Consider the following 21,118-nt stretch of genomic DNA (forward strand, 5'->3'; position numbering starts at 1 on the left):
TTCACAAGTTCAAACTGCTCCAGTAAAACAGTAAATTCTTTGATAATTTAATCATGTTTAAGTCAAAATGGAACATAGGACCAACTTAATGCAATAAACTTTACAGCATTTGGGAGAGTTAGCTGGGATTTTGAATTTAAAGAACAATTATGAACATACTTTTAGGCAAAATTGTTGGTACTTCCATAATTTTTATGCAGTGCATAACATCAAGATAATTAATTTCACTGGAAATTAAGCAGGAGTTCCAAATATCCCAGTGACCGGGAAGAAACTTCATAAATTTTTCATTAATTTTAAAATATAAAGATACGTATTACCAAGGAAACAAAAACATTGGCTGTGGCTGAGAGTAACAGAACAGTAGAAAAAAGCATGCCATTTCTTTTGATCTGTAAAGTTCAAGAATGACATGTCAGTACCAGGAAAAGCTAAGTGTGAGGCATTGGGATAATTAAAACTGATAAGATGATTGTTGCACCCCACTGCACTCATTGTTTTGTTTGAGAAGATAATAATTCTTTCTCTTTAATTAAAAGTTTACAAAATGAATTGTGAAAGTGCATTTCAAACTAATTCTATTCTATGGAAAACATAACTACAATTTTTCTCTTTTTCCCAGTAATAATAGCTTTCAAAAGAAAGAAAAGAGGAAAAATATTCAGTGTTAGAAACCATTGCACTAGGACCATATTGAAAAACCTAATAGCTTTACAGCCTACGTTATTTCATGCTTCCCAAGCAGTGAGTGGCTAATGAAGGGAAATCCTGATTCACAGTTCATTCAAGACAATGAAAATGTTCCAACAAACTTCATTTTTTTAATATGAAACCTTTTACAGATTTCTGTCTGTATAAATACTGAAAATTAAAATAAAGCTTCTTTTATACTCTTTGCAATTCTCATAAAATTGAGCTCTCATTTGCTGGCTTTCAAAATTAAGTTTGTACTTGGCACTACCCATATTTGAGACCCCAGTGTTCTGTACACAGCTAGATAACTTTTATGTTGTGCTGTCATTGCTGAATTTGGTAACAGGGCATACAGCCCATAAAGTGTGAATAAAAAACTGTGTATATAAGCTTAGCTTTAAGCAATAGTAGACTGGATCTTTTTTTAAAGAAATAAAAGCAAATGCTTTGTACAGAGTAATTTTCATTAAATCCATACTCATTCCTTATTCTAAAAAAAACCCTCTATATAAGCTATATTTCATCTGTTGCTATTTTTAGAGTTTTCTAGTAGATTTCTAGTTCTGGCACAGATTATTGCTGAATACACACTTTCCAGACTTTGTATGGGAGCAGAACATCAAAAGAATCTTAACTATTATATATATTGCAATAACATTTAAAACTGTACAGAAAACATTTGATTATAAGGTAAAAATTGTAATGCTGAATAATTCAATGCCCTAAATCAAATTGCTGTTAACTGCACAAAATTCCTTTTGATTTTCATTGCTGAACCATCTGTAACAAAATATGTATCTCATGAAGTGAAAGGAAAGGGTTAAAATTATCTCACCAACATCTTACACTTTATCTCTTTTATTGCAGTTCTTAATATATTCTTGAAAACTATTTCTAGGGAAGAGTTGAGATAACAGAAGGCTGAGCAGATGGTCTTTTCCAACTTTATAGTTCCGGAAAAAGCAAGGACCCTCATTGCTGCTGACATCTGAAGTTGATGCAGGAAGATGCCTACCATGTCAGACGAAAAATGTAACAGCTAGTCAGACCCATGATCAGGCAGCTTGGCACTTGCTGACAGCAGTTTGTCCATGTGTTGGGATCAGAAGAAAAAATAAACCTAAACCATACAACTGCTAAAAATATGTTCATTTGCTTTCCTTTCTCTGTCATTAATTATTTTCTTTCATAAATGAACAAACATACCAAAATTTACTGAGAAAAAGAGAGAAACATATTACAACCTAAAATTTGACATAAAGCAATTCATATTCATAGATCTGAGTTTGAAATAGAAGTGCTGTACAGAAGGTAGTTCCTTAATACTCCAAGTGAAAGTTCTGTCAATTGCATACCTTAAAACACAACTGTGTGCAAAACCATACCACATTATCAAGAATGTTTTAAATAATGCCATAATATCTAGTATCCAAGAGGCAGTACTGCATTTCTGACTTTCAAAGATGAAGATTTTCTTTTATGTTGAAAGAAGGGATCCCACCATCCTAAGCAACTACAGTTTGACACAATATCATATTAGCACAGGTGAGACAATATTATTTCCTCTTTTTCTCAACAAAATAGAAGAAAGGTTTTACTAGTGCCACTTTCCATGAAAAGTGGAATGTCACCCTATCTACATTCCTACTGACTACTTTCCACTATATTCTCAGAAACTGCTCTGATAGAGATAGCTTCTCTCTCACTCCTGGCACTGGCATAAATTAGATTATCATAAATCAGATTATCGTGGACAAACAGCCAAATGAAGAGGTGCTACCAGAGAGATGACAGCAGCTATTTGCTTTTACATAGATTTTTAACCTGAGTGTTCTGCGCTCTTACCCAGGTAGATTCTTATTAACAAAAATTAACTCATATCTCCTAAATCTACGACAGTGGCTTAATCAATTGACTATTGGTAATGAGAAGAGAATACTTCTTTTGCGGCTCTTCAAGCAAACAAACCTAGAAAGGTCCTAGTGGGAGTGCATGGCAGCTGTTCAGGGATTTGATTCAATTGATTGTAGTATGCTGAGAAGAAAGATGCTTCATTTATTTTTATATTTATTTATTTATTCATCTGTGTCCTCACCCTCCCAAAATGCATGCTTAGTCAAAGGAACTGTGCCTGAAACATCAGCTCTTTTCTCTTGGAAAAGTTCATGTATGTTTGGAAGAACAAACCTCATCTAAGAGCCTCTCCTTCTTTTCTCAGTTTTCTAGACTTAAATTGAGGGATGAAGTCAGAAGCTGATCCTACTCCTTAACAGGAATTTCTTTTTAATTGTAGTTTAAACTAAGAAGTTCTAACAGTACATTGATTTGTCTTCTTCTCATCTTTGCACTATCTCTAAATCTAATGTGCATAAACAAATGTTCATTTCTTCATGGGTGCATAATTGTCCTTTTTTGTTAGTGAAAACCTCAGACATGATGTTTAGACAATTCTCAAAAGTTCTCCAGGAAATGTATTTGAAAAAGGAGCACCACCCATATAAGCACAGAGCTCAGAGAGTCCCTGTTCTCTGTGCTATCATATTGACAATCCCTGTCATAAGTTTACTGAAGGCCAGTGCTTTTCATTGTCAAATTTAAAGATTATTCTTGAATATCACTGCAGAAACTTCTAGAAACTTATTTGTTCCAAATCTAGATTTATTCACTCTTTTTATATATCTGTTTGTCTGAAGTCAAACTAAGGGCTTTATGGTGACTGTATGATTCCTCTCCCTCTGAAAAATGCGCTGTTTTATTAAGTAAAGCAGTTCATTAATTCTTGTGCTCCTTTATCTTGTCTGAACCACAGATAAGTAAAGATTTATTAATTTCCCTTGTGTAAATATTTTATATTGTTAAATTCATGTAAAACATGAGTATATTATTTTTAAAGTCTTAGCATAATAATACAGAAATACTGGTGGAGACTAAACCCATTCATTTGTAGTCTAGTTTCTCTCCTAATTCTTATATTCTATACAAATTATATTAGTATTTACTAATTAAAACTCACAAATTTTTATAATTTCAAGTGAGATTTTACCTTAAGTTTTAACTGAAATAATTGGGTATTTTATAAAGGAGTTCTTAACTAGGAGAAGATAAAAATAGTAATCACTTTTAAGAAATAAAAATACTCTATAAACTATAATTAATTAGTTTTTATAACATTCATGAAGTGCTAGTGTTATGATAATTTAGAATGTTTTTGTACTACATTAAGCCAGGATGAACATTTCTAGAACAAACATTTTCGCCTTTGTGTGTAATGCCACTAGACACACAGATAAAATTTTAGCAAAGATGGACAAATCAGCATGGCCAGAAACTATGTGACATGCTTGTAGACTGAAGAAATCAGTGGCATATGGGAGTAAATCTGATGAAAATATTTCTGGTCATAAGCTTCAGTACTCCAACTCAGTGAGCCAGATTAAAAATATCTGCTAATGGTGCAACTAACTGACATTGATTTACAAGTACATATTTATGGCATAGCTCAGTGCTGTGGTACAGAGATAGATTGGGTTAATTTTTTTTCTATTTTTGCCTACTATGTTAAATGAAGCAAGTTATTTTGAGAAATTTTCATGATGATTATGAAGTTCTAGTGTCAAAATAGTTTTGAGTATCACATCCTGAGTTCTGATCATCTTAGTATTCTAAAACCTTTTCCTAATATTTTTTTCTATTAGATATGTATTGGAAGCATAGATGACATGAAGAACAAAAGAAAAGAAAACCACTTATTTTGTTTGACTCTTTGCTTTTGGGGAGTTATGGCTGTTTTTTTTCATTAGAAAAATGAAATTTGAATTCTTTGCTCAAAAATATTTAATAAACTTGTGCTACTCCATAATTCATTAATCAAATTATGCTACTCCAAGAAAGGCTGAAAAATTGGCTCCCTCAGAAATCAGGGATGTTCCTCACAAAAAGGAGATGTAAGTTCACCATCTTTTCACTTTGACAGATCTGTGTTTTTTCTAAATCTATCCTGAAATGTGCCATTTAATATTCCTCAAAAACAGGACTTGAATTTGATCAAAGGTGGGAGTCAATGTTTTTCCATATTTGTTTCATCTAGATACATCTTGTTGTCTAGACAGCTAGACAATCTTAAAAAAAAAGGTAAAAAGGGTAATTTAACCAGAGGGAAGGTCAGCAATTAGCTAACAGTGGGAAACAAAAGATTACAAGTTAAATAATTTTAAATGCATCCTAGCATATGCTCAGCTGTAGGTATCATTCCTGGTACTTCAAAAGATTTTGCTTTCAAAATTTTAATGTTCTGTTAGACATGAGTGGCTAGGGTTTAACAAATATTGTTTGGAGAGTTTCCTATGTTCTGGATGTCTCGCATCATAAATCATATCCCTCTCTTACCATGATTATAGGTGTTTGTTAAACATAAAATTACATTAGAGTTTATAGCTCTATCAGGAGTTTTATCTCTTTGAAAGTGATTTCACATTCCAGCTTTGCAAATAACTAGTCATTAATATATGAACTGTTGTGCTATTAAACGCTCTTATTTTCTACTCTGAACTGTTTTATTTTGTATTTCTGAGATACTTTTCAATTTAATATTGAGCATGCACATGTTGTTTAAGGTGATTAGTACTGGCACAATATCAGCATTACAATAAAGATTACACTTTAACAGATAAACAAATCCTTCACCAGTAGCGTTGTCCAAGCCATGTGAACTCATTCTCAGTGAACAGTAGCCTTTGCTGGCAGTCGGATATCACATATGGTCCCTGTGACTGTCAAGGCATGTATCTTACTAGAAAAGTTCCTGAAGATATGTGAAACAAATATACCATAAATTTCTGCTATGTCTGACTTTTTCAGGAATAATCAGCCACTCATCATAGTTTAGTGTCATCTGCAAACTTGCTGAGTCATCATCCAGACCCTTAACAAACCTAATTCAGTATTTATGTATATCAATGAGATCTCCCTCCTCCATACCTTCTTATTTCTACGTTAAACAGTACCAAAACCCTCAGCCTTCCCCTAATCATCTCTGTGAAGCTCGGTGTGACCTCACCAGTGCAGAGCAGAAGGTTCACAGACCAGATTGGTGTGCTAGGATTTGTGTCTTGGATTTGAAAGTGAAGTGCTACCAATTAGCCAAGTTTTGTCTGCTGAAATGGTTGCTAATAAACCCAAAACTCACCTCAGTCTCAACCAGCAATTCAAGCACAGCCTACAGTGAAAGTCAGTTACATTTTCTAGTTACCTCCAATTTGACCTTTAAGTCCTCCAAAGCACCATACTCTGGGTGTCCAAGCATTCCCTGATGTGCCATTTGGGAGAAAAAAAGCACTTTTCTTCCTTTGAGAGACTGACCTCGACTCTCCTTAAGACACACAGATTGTACTGAGCGCTGATGTCGATGGATTCAGCACTATAAGAACAGCAGCCAATTTTTCTGTAATAGGGTAGTCATTTGACTTGAATCCAGACCTTTGTCTGTTCATTTGAGTTTATGAATCTTCCATTTCTGATTCCATGGAAACCTGCATTTGATAACTGACATTAAGGATGCTGCAAATCGACTCTTTAAATCAGGAGATCAGAATATTTTATGAGTGCTAACACAAGTAAAATATGAGCGAAAACCATTTGAGATTAATGAAGAGTAGAAAGTAATAGTCGATTTTCAGGCCAAATATTTCTTTTGCTAATAGGAAAACAAAAATGAAAAACACATGCCTTTATATTTGCTGATTCATGATCTATTATTGATTGGTTTAAATAGAACTGGAGTGAGATTATATTTTTTGTAACCACTAAGAGAAATTTGACATCTAATCATTAATGCCATTTTTCCTGTTATATTTTAGAATGAGAATGCATTAAAGTATCATCATCCAAGAAAAACGTAACTGCAGGGATACTGCTATTTTGTAAAACCACATACAGAAAAAAACTGGGATGAAACCTGGAAATGAAATGGGATAGTCTGAGCCAGTTAGAGACCTTGGATAACATATGGCTTTTGACCTGTAATTATGCATTATTTCACTTGTTCAATTTTCTGCAAAGTCTCTGACAGTAATGGCAAATTATGTCAATTATCTAGGTATTATTTTCTCTCCTTTGGAATATAAGGGAGGACAGTTTCTTTTAGAATATTTTATAGATCCCTAAAAAATTAGAGAAGGGGTGGTAATTACTAAATTCTAGAACACCTCATCTCTTTGATGGCACTCATCATTCTCTGAAAAAGGAAGAATTAACTGCGTTTCTGGTTTGCAATAGCTGTTTAACAGATATGATAAGAAAATATGTTGGCTATTAACAATTAAAAACTTGACAAATACTTGAAAAATGAAAACAAAGTTTAATAATATATATTTATACAGGAAGATTGTAATTTAAGTTCCCATTTTAAGTGTTAGGCTCTCAAAATTTTTATATACTGATGGCAAACTAATAGCATGTTACCACCAGAGAAAAATATTGAATTGTAATTTTTAACAACTGAGAATTCTTAGAAATTTAGCTTAGCCACCCAGATATTTGCAAAGTAACTGAATACTAAGATGTGTCTTGAAAATGCAGAAAGTTACCATAAAGAGTTGTTCAAGTATTTATGATGAGAAAAATCTGTCTTCTTCAGCATGACTATAACTATGGCAATTTCTCAGACTAGGAAATAGCAAAAAGACATATTTCAGAATCACCATTCCCTCTCTGCCCTAATTATGTCAGATATTTTCTTGCAATTAATTTAAATATACTATACAAAATATTCAAACAGATTTTTTGTTTTTGTCTCTAATTTCCATGAAGTCAAGAAAAAATGTCAAACAAGTACCAAGTCCCCTTTCATCAACAATTCTTTTGTTTAGTCTTTCAAGTGATGTGTCTTTATCACTGCACTTTTCAGCTCTTCTCCCAGCTGAAAGCAATGCATTGCCTGAAAATCCAATTATGTTCAGAAAAATTATTCTCTTGTCATAGTTGCACTATGGCTATTCCCTTCATAAGTGTTTGGTTCATAGCGAGAACGACCATACATTGAATGTCTTTTACTACAAGATGTTGCTTAAACTTCTCCAAAATAGGAATTTTGGAAAGTTGAAATGCTGCATCCAGCTCTTGAGCCCCCAACACAAGCAAGGCTTTGACCTGTTGTGATGAGTCCAGAAGAGGGCCACAAATTTGATCACAGGTTGGAAACCCCTCTGCTATGAAGAAAGTCATTCAGGCTGGAGAGGAGGAGACACATTCCAGTACCTAAAAGGGACTTAAAAGAAGGCTGGAGAGGGATTTTTACAAGAGTATGTAGAGAAAGAACAAGGGGGAATGGCCCTAAACTGAAAGAGGGTCATTTAGATTCGATATATGGAAGAAATTCATTACGCTGATGGTGGTGAGACACTGGAACAGGTCGTCCAGAGAAGTTGTGGATACCCCATCCCTGGAGGTGTTCCAGACCAGGCTGGATGGGGCTTTGTGCAACTTGGTCTAGTGTAAGTCTCCCCATCCATGCCAGAAGCATTGGAACTGAATGATCTTTAAATTGTTTTCCAATCCAAACCTTCTCTGAATTGATGAGTCTGTGATAATCAATTTGTTCATGAGAAAGCGCAGGACATTCATCATTATAACACTGTTTGGGATTTACCATGGAAAACGCAAAAGGTTACATTTTATATTCTTATCTAATGGTAAAGTAAAGAAACTGAGCAAATTAAAATATGCTGTCATATTCCATATCTAAGCAAAAGAGAATTTAATAAGTACATAAAGTCTATGATTTCCATTCATCTTCAAAAACCAATCAATTCAGCTGTAGCACAGTTCAACGTTTCCAGGAAGTCTGATCACCTTCAAAAGTTAAAACTTGGCAAAGGACAAATTTCACTAACAAAAGATAGTACTTAAGATTTCAATGGCCTTAATTAAAACTGAAAAACAGAAGTGACAAAAATGTTTTGAAGATGATTTATTGTTGCCATTTGATCCAGACTTTGCATTAACGGTTTTGTTGTGATTTACAGTTTCTGCTTTGTAACAATAAACTGTTGCATCCAATGCATGTTAAACATCTGCAGAATTACAAAAATCATCTCACAATATAAAGATATAAGAAAGCAAGTGTTGTAAGTTATAAAACGCAGAGGAAGAACAAAATGTCATAATTTATTTTAAACTTTATTTCTTACATAAGATTAAGTTCCTCTGCTAGATATTACAAACACTGTTTCTTCTTTGACATTCTATGAGATCTGTGTTTCTGAGGTGAAGAGGTATTTTTTCTAGTGACAGGGACACTCTCCACTAGATCTGGTCGTTCAAGGCCTTACCCAACATGGCCTTGTCCAACACTGCCAGTGGTGAGGCATCCACAACCTCCCTGGGCAACCTGTTTGAATATCTCAACACCCTCACAGTAAAGAATTTCTTCCTGTTATTCTAAAAAATGTCCCCTCTTTTAATCACCCACTACTCCTTGCACTGTCACTACAGACATTCCATTCATTATCACAGTCCATAAGATTTTTCTTCTATTTTTCCCTTCATCCTGTTTATGAAGAGGGAGTCATAAAGGTGCTTGGTGGGCATGTGGCACCCAACCAAGTTCAATCCACTGTAGATACTTCATCACATAATACAAAACTTCAAGTGTCAAAGCAGCCGAATTCCTGATTTTCAGACATTGAAAATATTAAGAAATGGAAAAAAAAATATTTTGAGATCAGCTTGATTAACATTCGAATCCATTTCAATCTACCCTAATGCTTTAAAGTTTTCAATATTTTCCTTTCTGAAGGGTTTTGTCTGTTAGACAACTATAAAACAAAAAAAAAATGGCTGCAGTATCACATGTTGTAATCTCATATTCAGCTAAGCAAATTAGATCATCTCTCAAGAAACAAGAAATTAATGTACAAAGGTGTTAACATTACCTATTGTTTTGTAGTGCACAGTGTTTGCCATAGGAAAGTTTTTCTTCTTATATTGATAAAACATAAAAATAAACAAGTGTGAAACAGCAAATTTAACTAAAAAAATAGTTCTTGCCAAGAATACACTTCTTACTATAGCCAAAAATATGTGTTTGTCTACTTTTCCACTGTTATTAAAAAAAAAAAATCTAAAATTTTCAGTGTCCTTGAGGTTGGACATGCAAGTTAAATAGGCCAAATAAAAGACTTGAAATATGATGGTAATTTTCCTATAAATTTTTGCATGTAAATAAGATTGAATTTTGTAAAACTTGAAAAATTTCCTGTACTTATCATGTTTTTGTTTGAATGGTTTTTTTAGTAACACATACTGAGTTTTAGGATTTCTTTGCCTATGCTCCTAGCCTAGAATATTGAAAAATATTCACTCTTGAAACAGGCTGGTAGCTCTGCCTTTGTTTCCCTGTAAGATTTATTTTACATAATTCGTTGAAGGCTAAGCTTTATCAAAACTTTGCTAATTTTCTCTATATGGGTAATAACAAAATGGTACCTGGTTTATTCTCTGAAAAGCCATTAATTAAAAAAAAAACAATATGCCAGTCAAAGCTCCTTATTTCAATGTGATCTTCACATGGATCACTGTTTTCTTTTGGCAACTAATTGCAAATAAGATTGAGTGCCACCAACTAAGTCTTAATGTGATAAAGGTTAATAGGTTGTTTGGGGTTTTTTTGATGTCTAACTATGCTGTATCAGTTTCATGGAATGTATCCGACTCTTCTTTCTCAGTTAAAGGCCTGATTCACAAATAAGAAAATTGGGAAAAAAATTTCTTTTTAATTTACTTCCCACTAGAAATGAGTATGCATGGTTGAAATGTTTTCTTGATTTCAGTCATTTAATCATTTTGTTTACATGCAACACCGACACCACAGTTTGTGTCAGAAAGCCTCTTTCAAAATAATGGTATTTAGAATATTTCCAGAGAAATGTTTAAAATTTTTTATTTGGTTGTATATTTCTTGCTATTTTTTAATGTGATCATATATTCCTTTTCAGGTTGAAAATTTTACAGAATTCAAATAATAAAAAAAAATATTCTTTCAATACTAAATTATATTCAGACAACATGTATTTTGGTTATAAATCATCTTCCTACTATATTCAAAATTTATATAGTTTAAAGTATTTAAAAGGAGGAAAGGACATTTTTTCTTTAGATATCATGATATTTAGATAATTAAAATAACATTGACAGGGACCTTTGCCTTGAACTATAGAAAAGATATTTTAGGAAAAAAATGCCAAAGCCTATTTTCAGTAATTGTAAGTAGACACATACTGACTCTTTGGTCGTATATTTCTCTAGATATTTATTATGTATGCTCTATAAGTAATAAACACATGTGATCAAAACAGCAATATTGATTTTGCTCAAAATATGAAAGACATTAATCCTAAAGCAAATATCAAAGGTTTATCAAGGAAAAAGAAACTGCTTCTAAAAATGACAAGCATCTAGAAATTTGGAAATGAAATTAAAGCTGGTCTTGTCATTAATAACAGCTGACAAGGGAAAATTAAACTATGTACTAAAAAAAATTAAAGAACAAGGTGACTTTAATAGAAAGGAATTGTGGAGAAGGCATGATAATATAACTAAAAAATTTCAAAAACACACAAAAATTTCCTGAAGAGCAGGGAAGAAAGAATGTTTTCATTCCTACTATAAAGAAATATTAAATATAGAGAAATAAAGAATATTTAAGTAAGAGACTTTTATTTAATTTTTTTAAACTAATGATCTCAAAGTGTCAAATGAATTAGCATTTTCATAACTAGAGATCAATAAAACAAATTTTGATTAATATATATGATGTAAGAAAGAATTAGATATTTGTTTCCAAATATACTTTCTGGTGTTCTAACATAGAAATTATTTGTATTCCTAATATCTTTTATTTTGGTAAAGAATACTGTGGCGGTTTTAAACTAGGTTCTAAGGAAAAGGACTCCATCACCGAAGGCAAAAACTACACCTAATACAATATAAGAATCCATTTACTCCTCACAGCTGCCCTCTTGTAACAAATTCAAGGACAAGTTCAGACTGGTACCACAAATAATCATGCAATTGTAATAAATTAGAAATGCCTGAAATATATGCACAATGTTCTGGAGAAGTATGTAGGCAAGAAAAAAAATGAGCAGGTTGCAGCAGTAATTGGATTCACTTTGCCTTAGTATATGCCCCTAGACTTTTCAAAGAAAAGAAATGTGATATCATATCAAGACTAAGAAGCTGAAAGGCAATTTCCTCTTCAAAGAAGCTGTGGAGCATATACATTCATACACAGACAATGATGGCATTGGGGAAGAGAAAAATTAAATTACCTGAAATGAGAATGATAAATGAAATTACAAAATACCTTACCAGCAAATCCTATGAGAATGGATATTGTGAGATGAAAGTCAGGTGGGATAGCAAGGCCTGGCTTGCTTACTCAGACTGGTCCTCATGTGACAGATAAAGGACCTGTCAATACTGTGAAACAAAGGGATTCCAGAGGTTACTACATGTCCAGTGATTAATTTTGGAATCCAGAGATCTGCTCCCTCTTCCCTTTTCTCCTAACAAAAAGCAAATATACTTACAGGGTCTCCCAGCTGATTGCTTTTGGATTTGATGTAAAGTAGCACGGCCACAAAAGGTTTGGAGGGCATTTTGGAGCAATGAGTTGCCACAGAATCACAATGTCAGGTATCTCTCTTCTCTTATGGTGACCCAGATTAACCCTTCGTGGCTTTCGATTACTGGAGTTTATTTAATAAGTACCACTATTAGAGCTTTTACCCTACTTGATTATTTCACATATTCATCTCGCTTTCCAAAAGAGTGTCCAAAATCATAAAGAGGTGCTTTTAGAAGAGCTGGGTGCCACTGAGTAGGATCTAAATTATGCAGTCTTAGACTCAGAAGTACTTTTAGGCTGTATTTTTCAAATACAACTCAAATCAATGAGAAAAAGAATGGAATAATTTTAAATCCAAACTCAATGGCACAGTTCAGCTCCAGGTTGTGGGTATCTAAATACAGGAGCATATAGGTGAGCCTTTAATGAGAGCACTTTGTTCAAATTCACCTTCATAATGTCATTTTTCTCAGTGGAAATTGGGCAGATGCTCCAGAATATCTGAGACAAGAACATCAGACAATGAAAATGACACAGAATATATGAGATGACCCATTGTCATTTTTGCTACTGCTCAAGGCCAGAAGGAGTATCTTACAGAAACTGAAATTACATTAGATACCTATCTCTTTGCAAATAAATAGCACTCTAACAGTAAAATTCAGGTGTCTCCATTTAATATCTGGTATCTTTTGAGATGCCTTGGGCTAGCAAAAAACATGGTACTGGAAACAAAAATATTTCCAGAATATTAGCTGGAGTTTTTACATACTTGGAAGTGTTAAGATCACTTTTATTCACACCTGTGTACACAGGAGCCTTGCCCTGGGTGTGTAATTCACAGGTTCAAGTATCTTTTATTTCTCAAGACATTCAAACATACATCTTTCACTAATGTGTAAGTTATTTTCAGTGATAGCACAGCACACATATGTTGAACCAGTGCAAAATAATTAAAGCCTGTTTGGCCCATTATTACCATAAAAAAGAAGCATTGTTTAATGCCTTAGCAATTAAGTTACCTACCATGACGGTTTTGTCTGGAAAATAGTTAATTTTCTTCATAGTAGCTGCTCTAGGGCTGTGTTTTGGATTTGTACTGGAAATAGGAGATAATGAAGAGACACTGATTATTGCTGAGCAGTGCTTCTACAGAGTTAAGGTCTTTTTGCCTCTTACAGCCCCTCACCAGCGAGTGTGTGGTGCTCAACAGAATTTGGGAGGGCTCACAGCCAGGACAGCTGACCCCAGCTGACCAGAGGGGTGTCCCATACTCTATGGTGTCATGCTGTCTATAAAACAGGATGAAGAGGAAAGGGGGGATGTTCGGAGTGATGGCATTTATCTTGCCAAGTAACCATTATACATCACGAGGCCCTGCTGTCCTAGGGATGCCTGAACACTTGCCTGCCCATGGGAAGTATTGAATAATTTTTTTGTTTTGCTTTGGTTTTGCGTGCAGCTTTTGTTTTGGTGATTAAACTGTCTTTATCTCAACTCAATGGGTTTTCTCACTTTTACCTTTCCGATCCTCTTTCCCATCCCACCTGGGCAGTAAGTGAGCAGCTCTGTAGTGAGAAGTTGCACCACAACCTATAAAGGCTCAGGTTTTTAATCTGGAATGTGATTACACATTCTATGATGTAATTTTGGATCTTTTGAAGGCCCGATGTTCTTAACAGTGTAGCCAGTGTAGCTACTTACAAAATAAGATCCTACTGAATAAAGTACTAATAAAATCCAATCCAAGGTTTCAGTGACCTTCCTGCCAACAACAGCAATCAGGAAATGTGGTAAAAAAGGTTCACTGCAGCTTCATACATTCATGCATTTTTAATTTACCTATTTCAGCTTATTATTACATAAACATAATGCAAACATACTTGAAAATTATCATTGCCTGTGTTGTAAATATACTGGTCTCTTTTTGCCTCCTACAAAATCAAAAAATAATTACATTGGTGCAATCAAAGGCTAAAAATTATCTTTCTGAGTTAAAGTATGAAAATTATACAAGAATGCAGAAAAATCACTTTTATTATTTCATGGTTGTAATCTTAAGTCTTTTGTGTCTGTGATAACATATTTTCAAAGATCAGAACAGAAGTGACATTTTGTACCTAAACTGTTTAACTCCAACTCATCGATAATATCAGACAGCCTTATTTAAGGATAGGGCTTAAATGTTTTCATAAATAGGATTTATGGTGAGATTTTGGTGGAAATTTTCATGCTAGTTCTGAAAAAATTAGTAATGATCACTATTACACAGTGAATATCAAAAGTATTGGTAATGGTGGGAAACTTAAAATGAAATAAAGACACAATAAAAAATATTCTGACATTATGAATTCATATGTTGTGAATTTTAATGGCATGGTCTTAGTTAGCTCATTGGGTTATGCATGGCTACAATATGCCCACTTCTGATGGAGATGCAGTGTAAGTATCAACATCATCTGTTGTGCAAATATCCTGTTTTGTTTACAGCAAACAAAGGACACTAAATATTTTCAAAAATGGTTATTTCAATATATCAGCTGGTTTCTGGGCAAGTATAATAGAATGTTGTTTGCCTTTAGCCACAAATACAAGCCAAATGAAACTAAAAAAAACAAGACAGGAAAAAGGAATTGCCATTTGCACTCAAATAACAATATTGTTTCCTGGCCTCTGCTAGCTGAGGGATCACACTCCTGCTGTTCACAACATGGAACTTTAAAATGAATTTGAGTGAGATAACTTACTGAAGAAATTAACATAATTTGTTGTTGTGAATATCAAAATGAAACCAGCTGCATACAGAAGGAATACAAGTATTGAGCTCTAATCAGCCCAAAAGTATTATCACCTAAATATGCTAATGATAGGAAAAAACTAGTGAATAGTGGAAATAAATAAAGTAGCCTTACAATCTATGGTAGATTTAAATTTGTATCCATCTAAAAGGAAATAGAATTTATTTTATATAAATTATTTCATTTTATATTTATTTTATATTCATTTTCTGCTAACATTATTGTTGTAGTTCTAGCAGTTACAAAAACCAGGGTAATTTGTGTGTTTGGAATTCTGCTATCTGAGGATGCTGGAGATGGAGAAAAGTGCTGTAGGACTGAGCATTTATTTGTTTTGTGAGAATCTTAAACGCTTCAGTTTATTTATCAGCGCAGTGAATCCACAGAGAGACTAAATCTGACAGACAAGTCCCAACAACGATTTGCTCTGTTTTACTTTACCCATGTTTACATGGTAATTTGCAAACAGAAACAAGCGAGCTCATGCAGTGTTACAGACCAGCCTGTCACTAGCCAGGCACTTGTCAGCTCCAACTGGAAAGCCTTGAAGGCAAGATACCCTGGTGCGATGGCTCAGCTTCTGCCTCTGTCTTGTTATTCTGTGCTTGACACTGCTCTTTTTGTGACTAAAGAGTTGTTTGAATTAAAAATAACTTTGGAAAAAAAGCTGAATCCTGAGGAGAAAACAAAAGGCTCCAGGTAAAGAGTTACCTGGATCCTGGTTAAATCACTAATGTTAGCACAGCTGGAAAAACGGGGGTAGCTCTCTAGGGTATGCAAGCAAAAGTAGCTCACTTTGACAAAGATAAATGGAACCAAATCTGTTATTGGATGGCTCAGCCTAACACAAGCAGATGTTTTATATTTAATAGATTAATTTAGAAGCTGAATCACTTTGTTAATTCTAAATGTGATCAGCTAACTTCAGGCATTTTTCATGTTTATGTCTTGAGGTCTTTTATTTTAATTTGACCTCAACACTGCAGAAATATATACGACTTCAGCAGAAGCAGCCAGAATATTAAGCACATTATGGAATCAGAGTCAGGATCTAAGTAATATATATGTGCTTATAATAACCACATGATGCTAAATACCTATTCATTCTTTAACCTGCATCAAGTCATGCTTCTTAAGGTTACCCAAAAATATTTTAAAAACTTGCAATCACTTAAGAAAGTCTGAAACATCTTAAATCTGACACTTTTCTCATTTGCTGTTCTCAGCTAGTTTAGTAATAGTTCCAAATTCAAAACCTGCAAGCTTTCTCAGTAAATGTATTTCAAAGACAGAACTTTGAACAAAAGTCATAGAAATGCATTATATTATTGTAATAAATGTAAAGTTCTGCATGCTTAAAATTGATCTGCATCTTTTATTTTAATTATATAATAGACTCACAGAATTACTTGGATGGAAGGAACCTCTGGAGATCCCTTTCTTAATTTCAGACACTGATGTTCTTTTTGAGGCACAAACTAGTAGAGTTTATCAACAAAGTTTTTTCTTCATGGAGACAAGACAGAACCCTTAAGAAATACTGGGAGTGTCACAGAAACTCTTTGCTCTGTTTTAAAGTGACTTTATATCTTGATTTTATCTTTGTGTTTCTTAAGAAGAAAAATATATGTTAGTGTTAAATTACCCAAATCTTGCTTCTGGACTCAAAACTTTAGACAGACTAAAACATAACTATGGGGTTTAAAAAAAAATTTCTCCTCTCCCGTGTATTTTTTTAAATTACAATTATTTTGATGAACCAATTTTCAGTGCATCTTTTGGGTAGTGATGACAGCCTTTGAACTCAGTTCCTAAAGAGCAGAGATTCAGCAAAATAGAAACCACTGAATGAAAAAACTGTTTATAGAAGTGGGGTGAGTTGACCACAGTCAGCAGCTGAGCAGCCACACAACTTCTTGCTCATCACCAGTAGGGTGGTGGAGAGAATAGAAACAGCAAAAGCAGAAAAGCTTGTGGATCAAGATAAATACAGATCACTAAGTGGGGGAAAGAGGAAAAAACACATGAAAAACAAACAAGTAATGCAAAAAAAAAAAAAAATCAAAACCCAAAAATCACTCAGCACCTCCCACAAGCAAAATGACGCCCAGACAGCCTCTAAGTAATTTCCCCTTTGGAAGACAACAATCTTCCTTTATATACAGTTTTTATTGCTAAATATCACACCTTGTGATATGGACTGTTGTTTTGTCCCATTTATGTCAACTGTCCCATCTGTGTCCTCTACCAGCTTCTTGATTGCCATGTTGTGGTTTAAAACTAGGTGGAAATTAAAGTCCAAGCAGCCCCTTCCCTTCCCCCCTACCTCTTTGGTGATAAAGGGACATGGTAGAGAATAACACCCTATACATTCCCACACGCTTCCAGGCTCCTCTCCCCTCATGGTAATTGTGCTAAAATCATCTCTGTCCTGGCTGAAATGAAAACACAGCCTCATTCTGTTCACTCAGGGAGGGAAATAATTCTTTATCAATGACCAAAACATTGATGTGTTAGCAATATTCCAAAGGTCCAAACCACAGCACCATATGGTCTGCTGTAAAGAAAGTTGACTTCTTCCTGGTCAGAATCAGTAGAAAGAGTAATTAAAAAAATTACACTTCTAAAAAATACCAGTGAAATTTTATGTACGTAAATACATCTTTTATGTACTTGAAAATAGTCTCTCATAGCTTGCACAGAAGTCAAACTGGGAAGAACGAGCCAGTTGGATCAAAGTCCAAAGTAACCAAAAGGTATGGTACAATTGTTCTCTATTTTATTCAGGCTATTTTATCCATTTGAAATATGAGAAAAAATTTAACTGTGTTACTTGTAAGCAATTTGCAAGTTTTGTATATGAAGACTTGCTACTAAATAGTTCTAAGTTTTTCTAATTTTTATACTTACATATTCTTTAGTCATGTCTCCCAACAGATCTTTGCATTCTTTCTTATCAACTACAGTTTATAATTTGGAATGTACTTTGCTTCAGTTTTTCACTACAACAAGCCTGCCAATGTAAAAAAAATTAGGACGAAGGAGATTTTTCTGCAGCTACTGTAAAATCCTATAGCTCCACATATTGTAGTACAGCTATACTACTTATGCTCTCTCCACAAATAAGTGTTTACTATTACTACAGCTGTCTAAGAGAAGACTTTAGAGTACAAGGCAGCTTGTTCAGTTTTTTTTCCTAGCCAATATAGACTCGTGCTTCCAAAGGGTAACTAATCTAATTGTATGGAAAGCTAAATCTTGTAGAACTACCTGTGTCAAATCAGCTTGATAACATCTTATAACCTAAAATTTATGCTGTAGGTGGCTGAAGCTGGATTGGGTAAAGCCCACTGTGACTATCTGTACGTGTAACAGAAGAAGTACATTTTATTCCCTCTCAGAATTTTATTTTATTCCCTCTATTTTCACGTTTTCTGTTCTGATACTACTGTTTTTCAGAGACTTTTGGAAGAAAATAGACCCCAGGATTTAGGGTTACTGTTTGTCAAGAATTTATTTTCTGATCTTTTCCTGATTTTTTATCATCCACAGCATTTTGACATTGGTTTCAGCAAATCTGACACAGTGTGAGGAAACAAACATTATCAGCAACAGAGTACACACAGAACAGAATGACTTCATGTTAGTATTTAACAAAATGTTCCTCTGAAAATATATATAAAGAATATAATAAAAAACAAAACAAAACATAAGGAGGGAAGTGCATGGAAACTTCAAACTATCACATTTATGTATACAGTGAATCCTGTTGGCTTAACAAAACTTCACCTATTAAATTTATAATAGTTGTAAATGCCAATAAAATGTGTATTGCTATACTTGAAAGTGTACTTGAAAATGTATATCACACTTTCCAGAGGTTCAGGGCAAGTATAATTCACTTGTATAAGAATGGGGTCTTGACATTCTCAGCCACTTATGTTAGGAAGGATATAGAGGATTTCTGCACTGCAAGCCATCATTTGTTGAAAAGTTTTGGCCTCTGCATTTTTGTCGAACATGCATGAAATTTAAGAGCTCTAAAACATAAAAGAAGACCTCCTCCAGGCTTTTTGTGAATATACTAAAGCCAGTCAGTTTGCTAGAGAAAACTGTTAACAAAAACAAACAGTAAGACAAATTGACTTCAACTGTGATGAGAGAAAAAAGCTTTCTTCCAGAAAAAAAAAAAAACAAAAACATCATAGTAGAACAATGAGAATGAAGAGAGCCTGAAGAAAAGATTTTGATAGACACCAAAGCTCTGACCTACTCTTTGAATATAGTTTTGCTGATTTTTTATAGAGGGCTTTCTCAGGAGGAAAAGTGCTGACAGCATATGAGAAAGGAAGAAAATATCAATTGTTCAAGCAGCAAGACAAAGCTAGCAGGAGAAAACTTGATCTTACACAGTAGTTTTCCAGGTCAGGCTTACCAAAGTTAAGGCACTTAGGTATGAATTTTAATAATTTTTCTGTAGTATATAAATACAACAGAAGTGACAGGCATAAAGGAGTATGGCCACATGAAAGAGCACTTTAATCACAAACCAAGAAAGTTAATAAGTTTTTGATCACAGACTCTTGATATTTGTGACTGAAAGCAGAATAAAACAGCTACAATACCCCCAAACCAAACCACTGCACCCTTGCTGCTTTTCTGTTTTCTTTAATGATCAGACATGGGGAGAACAAATGGTAAGATATTGATGTGGATGTTATGAAGCTTTACTCTTCACTGCTGATTGTCAGCAAAATATTATGATCACCCACTAAGCAGAGATATATTATGCAGTCCTTTCAACAACAGTGCTATTACAATTTTGTTTGTTGATTTAGTTTACAAAAACATAAGAAACTATGGAAATCTAACAAATATAATTCAGCTGGTAGGTTATTTGTGTCAAGATTCCATGTTTTATTGGCCTCATTCTTTTATTGCAGCTTCAGGTGATATAACAGGAAGGCAGAAACATTTATAGACAGACAAAACTTCAGCTTATTTCCTTTTCAAAATATTTTAATCTTGCATTATTATCACAGCTCATCTGAATAATTTGCTAACAGAAGGGAGAACAGTGAAATAATGTGGAAATTATATGTCATGATTACAGTTCTTTAACTGAACATAAGATAAAGTATTTTCAATTAGGGGCAGGGGAAATTTATTAGTCCCTCATTAATATTGTTTAGGCAGTCAATGTTTAACAGCTGATACTACATAAACTGTTGCTTACTTGTAGAGATATTAACATGTTAACAATCAGTGAAGTGGTTCCCAGTATTTCATGGCTGCTGTTGAGCTGAGCTGTGCAATGGTTTGCTGTCGCTATCAAAGAGACCTTTGAGGAGTGGAGGCTCCTGCTGGGGTGGAATATCAGACACTGCAACTTGCACGTTTGAACACTACACACAATCCATTGCAGAATCAAAAGCAAAACACTCTTCCCTTCCTGTTATCACAGCTGTCCTCCAGTCTCTGGAGACACACCTTGAGTTTTAAAGACAAAAAAGGTTAATCATAAAGAAGGATAAAATAATAACCTTCCAGCATTATCAGTAGGAGAGCTTGGATTTAAAGGCTTATCACTAGTGGTAAGAGGAACTCAGTTTTATCTGAAATTTTCAGTGGTAATGAAATATGTGACTGAGAGCAATACAATTTAAGCACCAAGATTCAAATGCATTTAGGACCATATTAACTGCAGTTTTGAAATTTAAGGCTCTGTGTATCAGCTTCTGATATTTTAATCAATTTGGTGACCTTCATTTATTGGGTCAATTTTGCTGTAGCTGATAGTTATAAGGAAACCGTTCTTTATTTGCCTGTTTTCAGCAAGGAAGAACTAACATATATAGTTTATACAAGATGCTGTAATACTAAAATTAAAATAAATTTATTTCTGATTCTTTCTTGACCTTAAAAATAGAGTGTCCATGTACTGAAAAAGACCAAAAAGTGAATAAAAGTCATCAAAATAAATCTGGCAAACAGTTCTGAA

Source organism: Zonotrichia leucophrys, chromosome 1, assembly GCF_028769735.1.
Source record: "Zonotrichia leucophrys gambelii isolate GWCS_2022_RI chromosome 1, RI_Zleu_2.0, whole genome shotgun sequence".
Taxonomy (NCBI): Eukaryota; Metazoa; Chordata; class Aves; order Passeriformes; family Passerellidae; genus Zonotrichia; species Zonotrichia leucophrys.